Raw genomic sequence first — 14392 nt, forward strand, 5'->3', positions numbered from 1 at the left:
TATTCCTACTTCTGCTATTTCTCACAGTGTTGTCTGATCTGTGCTTGTGTGATCCTGAGAGAAATTGCCTTTGCTTTGCTGGTGTTTCAAGGCATTTATGAAAAATCATTTTAAGGCAGTGTTAGTTTTTAGTGTTAGTCAGTTGCTATTGGCAGAAACTATTTGCAACCGCTAAATACTTACACAGTCCCACAGACTACACCATGGGTGCTAACACTTCTATGGAATGAGAGCTACTTTTTCATAATATTATTATAGCAAGATCTACCATACACAATATATACATAGTCGATAGTGAAATTTGATGAATCTCTATACCTATTTTGATTCCACAACAAAAAATAATGCTTTTTTTTTATATATATATATCAATGTAAGCATTGTTTCACATTCTCAAGTAATTATTCAAGACAAGTCTGTAATAAAATAAGAACAAAGAAACAAATGAATATACAAATAAAACAATACATTGAAACAAATTAAAAACAATAGAAAAAAAGTCCAATTATGAAAACAGCGCTTTTTTAATAGCTTTAAAACAATGTTTACAGTAGTAGCCTATCAAGTATTCAAGTAAACATTCAAAATGAAATTAAATGTAACATGAAATTTCTAGCTATTTGTCTTCACTGTTTGATTATATTCCATAAATACTTTTTAAAGCTACCATCCAACAGCAGTAATTGGTTTACTTGTTTTCTTGTTATTGTTGTTTGATTAATATTAATGACATACTTATTAGCAGCAGGTCTTTTAGGTTACATTTACACTTAAAGTCTGACATTTTGATATAAATCCACTTTTTTGTTCCACTGTTAACGTTCACTTTAGACATTCCTGACTGTATTTACATTAACTCAAAGGTATTTTTGCAGAATTTTGAAGTGTATTTTGACCGTTTGGGCGCATATGTACATTACTACGAGTGCTCTTGGAGCACACTGTACATCTTTTATTTGAAATATTTAAAGGTGCAAGCAACACACACTACACACTCTCTCTTCCTTTTAGATCAGCAGCAGGGCATGCAGTGATGCCAGTTTTCTGTCGATTTGTCCTACCGTGTCAGATTTTTCTACCATAGCGCAAAATTATAGTTATATCTATTGATCCATCCTACCCCATCATACTGTGGGTTTCTGCTTCGCGTCTGTGAATATGTAATATAAACCAGTGTAACTTTGCCAGAAACTTCAATCTGAAATGAAGGGTTAGGATGATTTTACAGTGCAAAATACCCTATGAGATTGTCCTATCAGTCTGAAATGAAGGGGTAGTTTTTCATCTGTAGTCCCTGGATAGATGTTACAAAGTCACCTTAAAAACAGATGATAATATAAAATTGAAATAAGATTAGCTATTGAGATAATTTATTATCATGCAAACAATAATACAAAGAAAAGAGAATATTAATGTTAATGTTAATAAAAAACATAATTCTGGAGCCTACTACATTGTCAGCTACTTTTTTAATCATGCAACACATAGGCATAAAATGAAATATTATTAATAGAAATATGGACTAAATAAGACCACATTGTGCTGCATTCTAAGACAATAACTTAAACATGAAATAAATAATACAGAGTGTAATTCAAATGATACAGGGAAATACACTTTCATAAACTATTTAAAAAAAAATTTCCCCCAAACATTTTTTGCACATAAACATTTTTAAGCTATTCTTTTTGAAGTTGCAACATTCAAAATGTGCGCATCTATTGCAGCTCTCACACTGTACCTGAAAATAAAAGAGATGAATATATTAGTATTCTGAAACAATGTAGTAAAAATATGAAAGACATTTTACATTTTAAACTAGACAATTTAGATTAACTTTTCATTTAAATAACAAAATTCTACAAAAAACATGGCACATAAAGGTAAACTATTGTTTTTGGTGTGCGTATTATAAGTTGATTGTATGTATACCATTTAAATCATGCTTTTGTTAGGATCGTCTTCCAACATGCTGCAAACCATGCAGTAGTCCTCTGTATTACCTATAAACAAATTGGTTAACATTAACTTATTAAATATTAATTCACTGGGAAATCATATCATGGCGTACTACATGTCAACGTACACACCATGAAAACTACCATCTCAGATCCTTCTGAAATGATATAAAATCATTCTTGCATTACTTTTTGCAGTCTTCAAGTTATTTTCTCCTCTATGATGCACTCCCTCTGTATCTTTGAATATTCTTCTTTAATTAAATTTTTCAGACTGTAGATAGCATCTACAGAGGTAAACTACATTACATTTTTACAATATTAAGAATTACAACAGCACTCACCTCGACATCTAAGAAGTCTGCAGGCTATTTTCATGTATGCCGAACTCACAGCTTCAGACGTAGTCTGAACGTTGCTGATCATTCCTGTCAGCAGGTATTGTTCAGCAAGCTGAAACATAAATTGACAGAAATCGATATTAATCTTAAATCTAATTTATTTTAACATTTTCAGACCTAAAGCCACTAACACAAATTTTTAACATACAGTACATTCAATACCAAAACTCCACAACTGCTGGAATCCACCTGCAGGTTGTGTTGCAGGGTCTGTAATTGCCACTTGGCTGTTTGGTCATCACACCCGCTCAGGTGTGGTCCGAGACATTTGTACTGTTTAGAATCTAATAGCAACAAAAGTTTTTTTTTTTTTTTTTTTTTTTTTAACAAAGATGAAACATAGTTCTAACAATGTTACCTCCAGTTCCGCAGAATTTTCCATTCATAAGAACCTTAATTTCCCACTGGGTTGATCAGAAGGAGTGTTTTTCAGATATGTTGATAATCTAGAATATAATGTCATGTAATCAAAAAACATTTTTAGATCACCACTTACAACTATAGGAAGCTGCTTGGTAAAGACGCTTTCAATCTCTTAAATAATTCTTAGGAAAATGGAATAAATAAACCTTTAAATCATTGAGCTAAAGCATTAAAGAATGTGTGCAGATTAAGAAGTATGGTCCCCCAGTACAAAAAGTCCAAACAACTGCAAATCATTTCATAATTGTGAACAATAATGTTTGAACAATAGCATAAGATCACTGAAGAAGAAGAAGAAGAAGAAGAAGAAGAAGAAGAAGAAGAAGAAGAAGAAGAAGGAGAAACACTTTATTAATCTCACTTGCAATGTACTTTGAAAATACACACGCATCACAAGAATCCAATGTGCTCCGAAGTTCAAAGGGCACAGCCAAAAGTCCTCAATGGGGAACTTCATCTGTGAAAAGTATTTAATAACAAGTTTGTGATGGTTCCAAAACACCTAAATAATATCTATTACTTTCTGGATAGCTAAATTACATTCCTGAGGCATCTGAACTGTCTAGCAAACAATGAAGATGCAACAACTGCACAAAGCTGGTGTACATGGTTCTGAAGAAAATAACAAAACATTTTGTAAGTATATAAAATGAAACAGGTGTTCCTAAATAAGTAGACATTATATGCATACCTGTTGTTTTTCAATGACCCGGTGCAGGTATGCATCAATGACCTATATTAAGAAAAATAAATATGAACCGAAATGTTGCTTAGAAATAAACTATTAGATTTGTGGAAGAAATTTTCATCTCCACCAATGGTGTGACTCTTAGCTTCAGGTTCTGGGTTTATAAGTCATTTATAACTTCGGCCGATTACAGAAAGCCCACCCATAGCATAAGAATCCATAATTTCTCCCGCAGTTTGAGCCTTACTTCACCAGAAAGCCACTCAGTCCATTGCAGTGAGCGAAAAGAAGAGTCATAGAGCTTATATGGCCCAACAACTGCTTCTACCTGACCACTGACATTTGCAGACCAGACCTTCATTACTGAAAAGAAAAGACAAAATTAGTGTTGTCAATAATTTTTGTAATGAATCAACCTGACAGGGCCAACGAGCCAACATAAAATAAACTGTGCAAAATGAAGTGCCTAACATTCAAAGGCGTAGGTTTGGTCTCTACACTGGTAGGGACAGAACAATCCATCCCCTACCCCCCCACATCATTATCTAATATGACTTCACTCGCGATCAAGTTCACTGAAATATTAGTAGGGACAATTCTGTCCTCCCAAAATATTGGTAGGGACAATTCTGTCCTCCCAAAATATTGGTAGGGACATGTCCCTACCATCCATATGCAAACCTACACCCTTGCAAACAGTTGTCATATAAAGAGTGTACAGGACAGGTAGAAGAAGTGGACTTAACTCAAAAACAATTTATGGTATCCATATTATTAATAATTTAATAATTTGGTGGCCGTAATTGTGTAGGTTTTACAGTGAGCTTTGATTTACAAATACTGTTCGTCATTTTTCATGCATTTTGATCCTTTTAGGCATATTGTGTTTTTATTATTTTTGGGACTGTGTCCTTTTTTGTAATTAACTGTGACCTGTGACCAACAGGTCAAAATGGCCAACAGGCCAGCATGAATTAAACACTGCAGGCAAACAACTGTAAATCCAAGACCAAACTGGTCAGGTAGGCCAAATTGGCAACTAATGATGAACTGAGATCTTCGTAGATATAAATCCTTCTTGTTCTTCTGTGATTTGCTTTACATCTGATGGGACCTTTATTGCTGGCTTTTTATCTGTTGTGGTTACTTTTACCTCCTTGATGTTGTCATATGTTTGGTCAGGCTTTTTAGGGGCAAACTGAATAACGTAAGGTCTTTGTAAAGCTGAATCTTCTTGGAGCTTCTCAGGATCATTTACCTTGGACACGGAATGCTGAGGGCTGGGTAAGCAAAAGCAAGGACTCCATAAGCACTCTCACCGGCATTAAATAAGGTCTATAGCTCAGTATGCTGAAGGTGTTAGAAATGTATTTTTGTGCCTTAACTTTTCCTGACCTACACTGGTTAGGAAAAGTTAAGGCACAAAAATAGATTTCTAACACCTTCAGCATACTGAGCTATAGACCTTATTTAATGCCGGTGAGAGTGCTTATAGAGTCCTTGCTTTTGCTTATTCAGCCCTCAGCATTCCGTGTCCAAGGTAAATGATCCTCACACAGTTGGTTCGAAAAACTAAAATAACTATATAAAATAACACATACCCGATTTTAAATTTCAACTGACATGCCATGCCAGTAAAATCTGGCACAGATGGTAGTACGTGTTTTACCGATCCCTGTGTGCCCACCAATCGGAGCATTCTGGCTTCCTTTCTGGTTTTGATCACTCTTCTACTTCCATAAAAAGGTATCCATCTACTTCAAAAGTGAAAACACGACTATGACAGAGGTAGACTAATAGGACATTTGCTAGTCACTACAGATACCGAATGGTGTTGGAAAAGAAAGAACAAGATGGCAACAAATGAATAATATAATAAACATAATTGAAATTTAAAAGTTAACATAACTACCCTTTAGTTGGAATTTGAGTGCATATCGACAAATGTTCTGCCTTTTGGGCATGACCCCACTGACACAAGATTATATAGTGCTTCCCACTTATCTTCCATGGCTGTTAAAAAGATGAAACAAAAAGCATCAATAGACAGACAGTTTAAATACAACTGAAAAATTTCAAAATTATATTTTACACCAAACAAACAAATCATTTTGCAATAGTTCACTAATCAGATATGCCTGTCCCATATGTAGCCTAACACTCAAACTTTTCCATGAATAATGCCAACAAAGTTGATCACTGGTGCTAGCTGGCTTTGTAAGAATGTGACCGTAAACAGTTCTCATTACTGCTAGCTGTCTTTGTATAATACACAAGAAAGGAAATGTCTTGAAAATAACAGAAATATTCAAAAACATGCAATACTAATCTTACAAAAAACAAAATCCATACGCATGTAGTCGAAAATTATGGTCGTGTTGTTAAGCGTGACAAAAATGACGCAATATTGATGTTTGCATGCGCAGTAAGCCCTGGTATGACAATCTGACGGGTAGGATAAAATGTTAGGACACCAGCATTCACAACAAATTGGGCTAATTTGAAAACACAATCATGGGTTGTGTTTTTGGGTTACTTTAAAAATGGTCCGCGGTCACCAAAATGTCTGTCTGATGTTAGGCACTAAAGAATGGAAATGCAACGTCGTCTTCATATATGATTCCTGGATTTAATATCTGGCAATCTTAAAGGAATGTTTCGGGTTCAATACAAGTTAAGCTCAATTGACAGCATTTGTGGCATAATGTTGATTACCACAAAAAATAATTTCGACTCGTCCCTCCTTTTCTTTAAAAAGAGCAAAAATCAAGGTAAGAGTGAGGCACTTACAATGGAAGTGAATGTGGCCAATATTTGGAGGATTTAAACACAGAAAAGTGAAGCTTATAATTTTATAAAAGCACTTACATTAACTCTTCTGTTAAAAATTGTGTATTATTTGAGCTGTAAAATTGTTTAAATCAAAGTTGTTAAATTTGTTGACATTACATCGTCATGGTAACGAAGTTGTAAAATTGGCTATAACTTTACACAGAAAAGGTTAGTACGTGATTTTATCACACTAAAATCATCCTTTATGTCTTGTGGCTATACTTTTGAGCTGAGTATTTTATCGTTCAGAAACTGGCCCCCATTGACTTTCATGGTAAGTGTCTCACTGGAACCCAGATTTTTGCTTTTTTTAAAGAAAAGGAGGGACGAGTCAAAATAAATGTTTGTGGTAATCAGTATTATGCCACAAATGCTGTCGATTGAGCTTAACTTTTATTGAACCAGGAATATTCCGTAATCAGCACGCTGTCAGCTGTGCAGCAGTATCAATACAGTCTGCAACGTTATTTTCCCCCGCAAATACAACATTCTGGCGCATGATACATTTCCCCACGATTGTTGCTGTGTAAATTTATTTATGCAGCTGCAGATGTGGCTACTGTGTAAAGGCGGAGTAAAGACAGACAACTCACAAAAATTTGGTGAGTCACATCCTCATCAGAAATTTGCAGAACTGTTGAGAATGAGAAATAGCAGTTATTAACTACAATAATAGTTAATTTAACTTATTTATTTAACTGCATATTTGAATAGGTCAAATATGGGAGAAAGTACTGCAAAGACTGAAAGAGGGGAAATGACTTGAAGTAGATCAGAGTCCAAATGACGACAGAAAAACTTTGTGTAAATAACTATTGTAAAATTTGTGGCTTATAGTACAGTGTGGCACATTGTAACATACATGCATATTAATATTATTTCTCACGTTTTAGAAAACATCTCATATATATATAGAAAAACAACAATAATAAAAAATAAATAAAAACAAAGGATGAGTAAAATAATCAAAAGCACCGGATATAAAAGTGTTGGTAATAAAAGAGATATAAAATAAAATTAATAAATATGCCTTGATATGGAAATATGCAAGCAAGCCAAGTTAAAAATCATTAACATACTACACTGTTGTCACATGACCTCAAAACGTTATTGCATCCGTTATCATCTCAAAAATAAATGTGGTTTATTTGCATTTCTTATCTAATTTTGTGTCAAAATGTATTAATCTTTGTCAGTCCAATCAAATAATGGCTTAAGATAAAAAAAAATGTTAAAATATTAAAATAGTGTAGTTGACCACAAACTGCCTTCTGTTTGTCTTCTGCCTTCCATAAAGAAAAACATTAGTGTCTAACTCAACATCTAATTTAAAGAAACTATTCAGATCCACTTACATTAGTTAAAAGTGGATAGTACTTAAGATACTTAAGATAAGATAATAATGGCATATCACACGTAATTCCTCCAATTGTGCCTTGCCTTTATAAATAAGTATTTTAAATGTATTCTGAATATGTTACATTTTATTTGATGTATTTGGAATACTTTACCGAACACATTTAAGAGATAGTATTCAGGATTCAGCCTAGAATACTTTAAGTAATCCGCCCAACCCTGTCTGCCAGTAAAACTAAGATTTCATTCTAATTTGACAACGCATCAGTTTTCTTGTCCCTAAAATTGCATATTCTGCATAAATAACCTGCAGCAGTGCTCAATACATCATAACATTAATATAATGAACAATGTATGAATAAAACTCACTCAGACTGCCGACATTTACTTTTCCACGCATCATTTTTATTATTTCCATGTATGTGGTTACAGACGAATCATACAGAACACTGAAATCGCTCACAAAAACTTCTCCTCTGTCTTGCCTGCATTAGACTCAATTTTCTCAAAGGAGATGAGTGACATGAGCTCCACTGACACCTCAAAAGTCGCTTTTCATTCACATAAAGTTAAACTTTTCTCAACTTTGTCGTGTCACTCGCCATGGCTACATCTAGTCGCCAGAGATCGCTGTCGCTCTTGTCGCCAACTCTTATTGAAAATGATTGAGATGAGGTCGCTTTGTCACTGGAAGTCGCTGCATGTGTCTTCGGGCTTGTGACTGTCAGTACTACGTTCTGCCTAACATCCACGGAAGAAAGTAATGAGTTGTAAGTCGGAAGTTTATTGACTGCATTGTATTAATTATTAATTGATATTACTGCATAAATAAATTTTGTTTATATTACAAAGAGAAGTGTTTTGGTTTGTTTTGCATATGCCTGTGTCATGCTGACGGGATGCCAGTGCTCGGATTCAAGCCTTCATTCATTGTTCTTCGGATGTCAGTTTTCCTAAGAAAACAATCTAATATTGAGACTGTTATACTATCTGGTTATTAGTCCCTGATTCCAGGGTGGTGCCCCATCAATGTTAATCCTTATTCATATTCTGTTGATTTTTGATAATTGATAATTATCTTTGATGATTGTTGAATTTGAATGATCAATAAGCTAGTGTTAATTTTCAATTAATGTTTCATCGATGTTAACAGTTAACGATTATCTTTGATAATTGTTGATTTAAAGGATTAAAAAAGCTAACATTGATTCTCATCAATTTTCTATTGATTTTAATAATTATCTTTGATAATTATTAATTATTGCTAATAACCAAACCCACTCCTAAACGTAGCGCACTACATTTACTGGAGCCCCATATGAGGTTTTAATGAGTTAGATTCAATTAATTCATTTAAATATTAATTAATAACTAAAGAAATAATTATTAATTATTTCTGATAGTAGCACTGATCTAAACAACCAGTAAAGCCCTACACAAATAATGTGTAGATTCATTCACAGAACTGTCTCAAAGATGTGATCTTCCACAAAACAAATTCCAGCTGATATAAAACCATTCAGATTCCTCGGACAGACAAACAAATGATCAGTGAGCCAGCTGTTATGAGTTCAACGGATGACGTATTCATTCAATGTCCCTTAAAAAAACTCAAAACAAACTACAGCCAGCAGAAGGAATAAGCACGAAGAACGAACAGATTAATCCACAGCTGTTCCAAAGGAGTGTTATTCAATAGAACAAGCTCCAGCCGCTAGGTGGAGCCAACACAAAAAGAAACAAAATCGGCATCCCGGTTCCCCTGGTGATGGAGTCAGTTCACTCGGAGGCCGCACAAAACTACATACCATGACTTACACAATCCGTCAACTTTATAAAAGACATCCTTTGTGTGAGCATGTAGATATTTTGCGGTCATCCGTAGTGTCTATCCTCAATCTGTCCGGGAACTTCAATGCAAAAGTTTCTTTAAGGAAAAGTGTAATTCACAAAACAAGCTCCAGCCACACAGTGGAGCCAATGAAAAAAAAACAAAATGTCACCCAGCTTCCTCAAGAGGAAGTACAGTGAGTCAACCCACTCACATGAGAAATATCCACTGGTTTACACAGACATTGATTCAATAAAAGACATTGCCTGATTTGGACACGTAAATACTTTGCGACCATTTTTCGTTTCTATTCTCAGTTTGGCCGGAAACATTAGAGCAAATGAGACCTTTTTCTGATGTAAGAGCTTCTTGCATTCCTTGAACCGATCGCATTTCTCTCTTGTCGAACTCGCAAAGTCCGGGAACAAGAAAATCTTATGGTTCTTCCATGAAAGCTTCCCTTTGCTCCTTCGCCTGGTGCAACACAAGACCTTTATCAGATGATCTCAGAAATCTGGCCAGAATTTTTCGGGGCCTGTCTCCCTCAGCAAATCTGTGAGCTGGGACTCTGTGAGCTCGCTCGATTTCCAGCTTGTGGCCTGTTATGTCGAGCAGACTCGGGAAAAACTCGTCTAGGAATTTCACCATATTTCTGCCCTCCTCATTCTCAGGAATTCCAACAATTCGAACGTTATTCCTGTAGCTTCTATTCTCAAGATCTTCAATCTTGTCAAAGAGATGGTCCAAATCAACTTTGGTCGTGGGCAGATTAGCGGTTAATGCCCTCTCAGAAGATTCCAGAAAATCGATTCGTTTTTCAACATCAGTCACTCTTGTGTCTAGCTCAGAGAATTTTATTTCCATCGCCGTAATCAATCAACGTATTACAGCGAGATCCTCCAAGTCAGCAAGAATCTTCATCAACATCAATGACATGTTGGACAACTGACACTGGATTCCTTCTCCCACCGCGCCATCCAAATCGTGGTCTGTAGGTCTGTCGGGGCTTTCATCCTGAACACGTAAGTGTCTTTTAATGTCCCCAGAGCCCGAGGATTTTGACTTCTTTGCCATGTTTTACATCAAAGAGCAAATGTATAACTGGGTGTATCAAATTCACCAGATTATAACATGAAAATAATTAAAAATTTAGCAAAGTGCGCAGAGCTCGTTGCTCACAAGTCTGCTCCTTGCATGGCGTCCAGAAATCCACAAAATTGACTTTTCATGGTAAATTATTTATTTGAGAGTCTGAACAGAAATTTTCAGCAGATGGAGTCTTGTATTTCATTTAAATACACTATAATTGTTTTTCTTTCACCTACTCTAGTGATACAGTAATATATTTATGAAATATAAACTTAATATAATATTAAGCTATCTCTAAAACAGCTAGTAAAATGGATTAATAGAATACCTGCCAAATTGCCAATAGTGATCGATTTTAAAATAGTAAAAGCTTATATCACTCCACAAGATGGCTATAGACCATTTCAAGGACTATTCGTCAGTCTAAGGAAGTGACGTCATTTCCTGTTAGTTGTCAGACTAATTCAAAATAGAGTTAATTAACAGAGGTTCAGGAGGAGCGTGTTAATTTTAATCTGACAAATCATTGCCCGCGAGTAGGAGTATATAAGACATTGCTTGCCTGCTTCCTGTGATAACTCTCCTGACATGACAGACTTTCTGGCATTCGGCCCCGCCCATTGCCCACAAACAGACCCAGGCAGTCGGATCATCGGATGCAACTTTGCTGCAAAGCATTCGCCTTCATCAGAACAGATCTAAACAATCTCGTTATTCAACAAAAGCTGCCATAGCAGCTCATTTGTTTTTTACAGTATTGACGACTACCACGTTAAGTGTTATATTTTTTACTCTGCCTTTCTTTCTATGCTCCATTCGCCGAAGCAGTTTATAGCATGAAGTTGGTTCCGCAAACTGGCTGCTTTGGCTCTGAAAAATGTGAAACAGCTCTCCACAACGCTCATATGTTCTCTTATCTAAACTTTCCACACAGAATGTCCCATCGCATGAGCTGCCTTCGCGAACAGGTGCCGTTCCGGCTTCATGCCATTCGAGTTCCATTACAGTGCCTTTTTCATTCGAAAGCGAGAGGAAAAAATTCAACCACCATTTCAACCCCCCAGCATTTTTTGATCTGGTTCTTCAGCACAGGTGATACATGTCAGCCTCATTACCTCGCCGCGCAGCTCCTTTAGGGCGTGCTCTATCCAGCGATTGTTCATCATCTTCTAACATGAATATCACGATTGTTTCTCCCTCCAAAGTGCCCTTCGGTGCGTGATTTATTCCATTCTGAACACAAGTGCAATCATGCAACCAGTGAACCGATAATCTAATTACAACTTTTTTCCAAACCAACACAGACATTTTAGCGTGAGCTCGTTGCCACGCAGCACTCGCTCTGACCATTCCACAACACACTGCAGTTATACACAGCCTCTGTCCGAACAGACACAGGCCAAATTCGGCTCCGCAAGAGGCTGATCATACGCCGCGTCCAAACTCATTCATAATCACCCTGCAACGTGTCTCGCCTCCTCTCAGCATTCGAGCTCGCCCAGCCGCGCAGCCCCGATAACACGAAGCAAGCGCTGCTACAAACTTCCACTCATCTCTACACTATAACATGACTTTCACTCCTCCCGTCAGGACAAACGCTTTACACAGGTAAAATCAATCCATTTCTCCTGCATTTCCAGATGCAGAGCTGTAACTCTCTTTATTCCTAGATATGCTGTTCACACTTATTGCTATGCAATGCATTTCCCATGCAAGACATATATTGTACAGCAGGTGGCAGTCATACTCCTAAGGAGCGAATGACCACAAGCGAATCCTTCAATAATGATTGCAAGTCCATTTCTCCTGCATATCAGTATGCAGTACAAAGCCAAAGCTCTTTTATTTCTCAGATAATTTTATGTTGTTTTTTCACATTTTTTATTGAGATGTATTTTTCAGCATTGCAGAGCTGCAACTCTCTTTATTCCTTGATAATTTATGCTGCTGGTCACATTGTTTCTAAATGTTACTAATATTTATTTTCTCTTCTCTCTAAACTCATGTCTCCGAAACGTCGACTGTATGCTTTCCCCTCAAATAAGCATTAGCAGTCCGCATGTTTTTCCCTCAAATAAGCATTAGCAGCCTGAGGTTACCCCTCTACCGGTGCAAGTGCAGCCCACACTCCAGTGGCCGTGGATCTAACTTTTCACAGATTTCTTAGGGTTCAAATGTGTATACGTTTCACCTAAATATGAATATTTTGTCGTTTCTACAGAAATGCCTGAAATTGCGCCATCCACAAGGGTTTCACCAATATTACTTCCAGCCGGTCTCTATGAGAGCCCATCTAAAATCCTCTTGCTTTCGCTATCTAGGTATCGCTCCAAGACTACACCGTTACCTTCCAAGGAGCCAAAGACAGCAAACATTAAAGTTTCTAGAAAGCACAACTGCGGTGCTCCTACCATTGGCTCAAAACATCCCTAAGCAGCACAAATGGGCTGTCATATGACAAACTCCCCTGACACTGCAAAGTAGCGCAAACATACCGTATAGGTGCAACAACTGTGGTGTCATTCCTGCAAACGGTCCAAGCACTGCATTCATGGGCCTGTTTCCCTCTTATTAAAAGTCTAGGGGTGTAGCTCATCAATATATATACACACATCGCAAACCACAATACAGCAAGGTTCTCTACTCGGCACCACCCTCCATTCGATTGCAGTGTGGGCTCTTACATTCGGATGCAGTGTAAACCTATGCAATTTTGGCCACAGGTTCTCCCATTCGAATGCAGTATGAGCTCTCCCATTCAAGCGCAGTGGTTGTGCAGTACTCTTAAGAAACTTTTAGCATTTCCCGTTAACCTACACATTGGCATTTCCTTCGCTCATGGTTAAAACGATCCCAACACATAATAAATAGAGCTTGATATAATCTTCAAAATAACTTTTGTTTCCTTAAAGGCACGCATAAATGTAATAAAACTGTGTGCCCCACTTGATACTGCAGCTGCAGTGCCCCACCAGACAATGTGCCGCAGCACCTGCCCACGCTCGATACTGCTGAAGCATCACCCACATACTCTCGATAATTCCACAGCAGCACCCCTTTCACATTTTGATACTACCGCAACAGTGCCCCGCCATGACAAACGTAATAAAGTTGTATTCTTAACTAACCTTTTGCTTTCTTCAAAGCTGCGTACAAATATAATTGACATGTTTTCCATTACTAACTTTTGCTTCCCTTACAGACATATATAAAGGTAATACATTTACATATTCCTAAATAATCATTCGCTCCCCCTACAGGTAAGTACAAACTAACCTTTGCATCCCTTACAAGTGTTGATAAATCTAATGTTGGGTCCTTGTTCAGGAGCGGGTTTGGTTATTAGCAGTAATTAATAATTATCAAAGATAATTATTAATTATTAAAATCAATAGAACGTTGATTAGAATCAACATTAGCTTACAGGTGCATCTCAATAAATTAGAATGTCATGGAAAAGTTCATTTATTTCAGTAATTCAACTCAAATTGTGAAACTCGTGTATTAAATAAATTCAATGCACACAGACTGAAGTAGTTTAAGTCTTTGGTTCTTTTAATTGTGATGATTTTGGCTCACATTTAACAAAAACCCACCAATTCACTATCTCAAAAAATTAGAATATGGTGACATGCCAATCAGCTAATCAACTCAAAACACCTGCAAAGGTTTCCTGAGCCTTCAAAATGGTCTCTCAGTTTGGTTCACTAGGCTACACAATCATGGGGAAGACTGCTGATCTGACAGTTGTCCAGAAGACAATCATTGACACCCTTCACAAGGAGGGTAAGCCACAAACATTCATTGCCAAAGA

At 36.7% G+C, this 14392-nt stretch overlaps 1 protein-coding gene across 3 annotated transcripts in view; it reads right to left on the reverse strand.

Moving 5' to 3' along the window:
- Positions 1-1348: 1348 nt before the first annotated feature.
- Positions 1349-14392, reverse strand: part of p2ry10 (P2Y receptor family member 10) — an 84312-nt gene continuing 71268 nt past the window's right edge. The window contains exons 6-14 of one of the 3 annotated variants that reach the window (XM_051658595.1): positions 6896-6936; positions 5072-5483; positions 3673-3833; positions 3474-3515; positions 3144-3394; positions 2718-2805; positions 2303-2643; positions 1933-2003; positions 1349-1741 (exon numbers count right to left, since the gene is read on the reverse strand). The gene's annotated coding sequence lies outside the window, so the exon portion shown is untranslated. Of the gene's footprint in view, positions 1742-1932; positions 2004-2302; positions 2644-2717; positions 3395-3473; positions 3516-3672; positions 3834-5071; positions 5484-6895; positions 6937-14392 lie in introns of all 3 variants that reach the window. The other 2 variants (XM_051658597.1, XM_051658596.1) reach the window with 2 other exon arrangements.

The sequence above is a fragment of the Myxocyprinus asiaticus genome, chromosome 27, assembly GCF_019703515.2.
Source record: "Myxocyprinus asiaticus isolate MX2 ecotype Aquarium Trade chromosome 27, UBuf_Myxa_2, whole genome shotgun sequence".
Taxonomy (NCBI): domain Eukaryota; kingdom Metazoa; phylum Chordata; class Actinopteri; order Cypriniformes; family Catostomidae; genus Myxocyprinus; species Myxocyprinus asiaticus.